This window comes from Xenopus laevis, chromosome 1S (assembly GCF_017654675.1).
Source record: "Xenopus laevis strain J_2021 chromosome 1S, Xenopus_laevis_v10.1, whole genome shotgun sequence".
NCBI lineage: Eukaryota > Metazoa > Chordata > Amphibia > Anura > Pipidae > Xenopus > Xenopus laevis.
The window spans coordinates 12,413,721-12,416,822 of NC_054372.1; positions in this window are offsets into that span (position 1 = coordinate 12,413,721).

Below are 3,102 nucleotides of genomic sequence, written 5' to 3' on the forward strand. Positions count from 1 at the left end.
TGACATTTCCAAAATCAAAACTTCCACCCTGCATCTTATTTCCCACATACTATTAGGTATCAAGATAAATCACCCCAAATATGAAAGCTTGGGGTCCTCTAAATAGTTTTATGTCCAATATGTATAGGTTTACCTAAGCACGTGACATATAGAGGCCCCAAAATGAAGACCCGCCCCCCAAATGGTCCGTCATTTCAGGTACTGCAAAATCAACACATTTACATCATTTTTTGGGGGGGGGGGCAAAGGCAGAAAAAAGTACGTTCACCCCAGAAAACCATATATTTTCGGAAAGTACACATTCCTCGGAATCCAAATTGGGTATGCATGCCTTTCTACTCCGAAACGTCAAGCTGCAAACCTTTCCTAAAGCTGGTGATTTTGGTGACATCGCCTCAAAACCTCCACCTTGTGACATCTTATTTCCAACATACTATTAGATATCAAGATAAATCATGCCAAATATGAACGCCTGGGGCCCGCTGAACAGTTTGATGCCAAATGTACATAGGTTTATCGAAGTACATGGCATGTAAAGACGGAAGTACATGGCATGTAAAATCTACGTTGTGCATACTTATTTGCATACTATGACTAAGTGCCCCCAAGGCACAAAAGCGTTAGGCTTTGCTGTGATGTTTTCTGCTTAAATAAATACCTTTTTACTACATCTATCTATGGAATGTGGTCTGGTATGTGCCAGCCCTTCATCTATTCATTTGCACTTGGCTTGTTGCCTGGGGGCCTCAAAGGACTCTCTGCATGGTCGCAAACGCTGCTAGTGCAGTGAGGAAGCCCTTAACTGCTGAGCACATAGGAACTGCATGCTTGGCACTTAGAGCATTTTTCAGCCAGAATGTAGCTTGCAGGTTAAAGGGTTAAACAAAGCAGGGATTTTTTGTCCATATATTGCTATATATTCAAGATGGCCAACTATGTCAAAGTCATGCCCGGTCTGGCAAGGGAAAGTTGTGCTTACCACTAATTTTAAAACAAGTACCGTAAACGGGGTGCAATGAGGCTGTGGCCACAAAATACATACAAACAAATACAAGAAGTCCTCTGCACTCAACCCATTATCAATATATTTAGGAGACATAAAAATGCCTTACCCTTTAAACCCTTATAAAGGCACTGGCATTATATGTATGCAAAGGACCAAACAGCCTACATAAACTACTGTGGCAATATATATAAATTATATTTATATATATTGGGATAGCGATGGCCAGTCAAAAAGGGGGCCATAGTTACCGGGAAACAGCCCCAGTTCTAAGAGTACATTAATCTAAAAGAAAAAGTATCCCGTAACTATACCATGGGGCCTGTATGTTTTTAAGATGACTTGAATAAAAGTATGTTTTATGGAAGTATAAAACTGAATAAGTATGAGTTACTGGATATTATTTGCATTTGTGGCAATATAGAGGCAGCTCTCTGGCATTTGCCAGGTTTCCAAATTGCCAATGCAGATTTGTGGGGGGGGGGGGGTTATTTCATCCTCTGCTGTCCTTGCAATCTGTCCTATACTGTAGCTACCATTGAATCAGCATTTCCATTTTCTGTAGGGCCACGTATTCAAAGTAATTCACTAGGGTTGCCTATTTATTAGACACCCCCCACCCCAACAAATATAGGTTTGTTCCCTTAGACCGTTGGCCCGCTCCTGTTCTCTGAAAAATGCACCGGCCTGGGGTCCCTTCTATGTGAGCACCACATCATCATAAGTGTTCAGTCAATCATGGGTTCCATGGGCTACCCACGTACACTTATTTTCTTTAAAGGAATTGTTCAGTGTAAAAAAACGGGTAAATAGATAGAATGTGCAAACTAAAAAGTGTTTCTAATATAGTTAGGCAAAAATGTAATGTATAAAGGCTGGAGTGACTGGATGTGTAACATAATAGCCAGAACACTACTTCCTGCTTTTCAGCTCTCTTGCTTTACACTGACTGGCTACCAGGCAGTAACCAATCAGAGACTTGAGGTAAGACCACATGGGTCATATCTGTTGCTTTTGAATCTGAGCTGAATGCTGAGGATCAATTACAAACTCATTGAACAGTTATGACCCATGTGGCCCCCCTTCAAGTCGCTGACTAACTCAGAGTTAGAGAGCTGAAGCAAGGCAATTAATACAAAAGTCGCATGGTTCGTCCAACGCGACTGACGGATGCAGCGTTTGCATCTGAAAGTTGTGTCGCATCGGAGGCTGCGACACCATGCGACTTTTGTATTAATTACCTTGTTTCTCGTCGCATCCAACTGGATGCATGCGTTTTGTCGCCCAGCGTCGGATCCGACGGAAACGCATCCAGGTCGGCCGTGTAGTCCTACCCTAACTATGGAACTATGAATTGCTTTGTATATGTTTCAGAAATAAGAAATTAAGTGTATTTCATAACTGAACAGAAAGCAGAGACTGGATCAGGCCTTAGAAAAAGCGAGCTGTTTGTGTGAAAAGCAAACAGATGGCAACCCTAGAGTCTCCCATGCACATGGCTCATCAGAGCTTCTAAAGCCAGAATACAGAAGCTCATATTTGATGCACAAGGTGGAGTTGAGTGAGGCTCCAGCCTGTAAAAGATTTGGGGAAACCAAGACCCAGCGCTCAGCAAAAGTGATCGAATTGAGGGCTGTACTACCTACAACTCCACCAGGGGGACCACACAGCACGCACACCCCTCTACTAAATATATCTTACACAGTTCCGTTCCCTGAGGAACATAATGGAAGCCCAGGCTAAATGCTTTTTCCGCCCTATATAAAGCGACTGTGAGGCCAAAGCAAATGCATTTTTTGCCCCACCCTATAGCAGCCCAAGGGAAACCGTTGAATGCCCGGCCCACGCAGGGAGAGGAGTTCCCGGTCTACTCGGACCTGACTCGCCTCAACTACATTTTGAAATCACCGGCGGCCCGCCCCGAGTTAAGCGCCAATCATAGGCCTCGCATTTTCCCGCGGGCCGACGCGAAGGCAGAGGGCGTGTCTCGGCGGCACTAGAGGGCGTGGTCATCTCGGGCGGTGGGAGGAGCCTCGTTTGCGTTGTGCCTGTCTCTCCATTGATCGCCAGCCAGGAGCAGCTTTTTTTTCAGCCTAAAA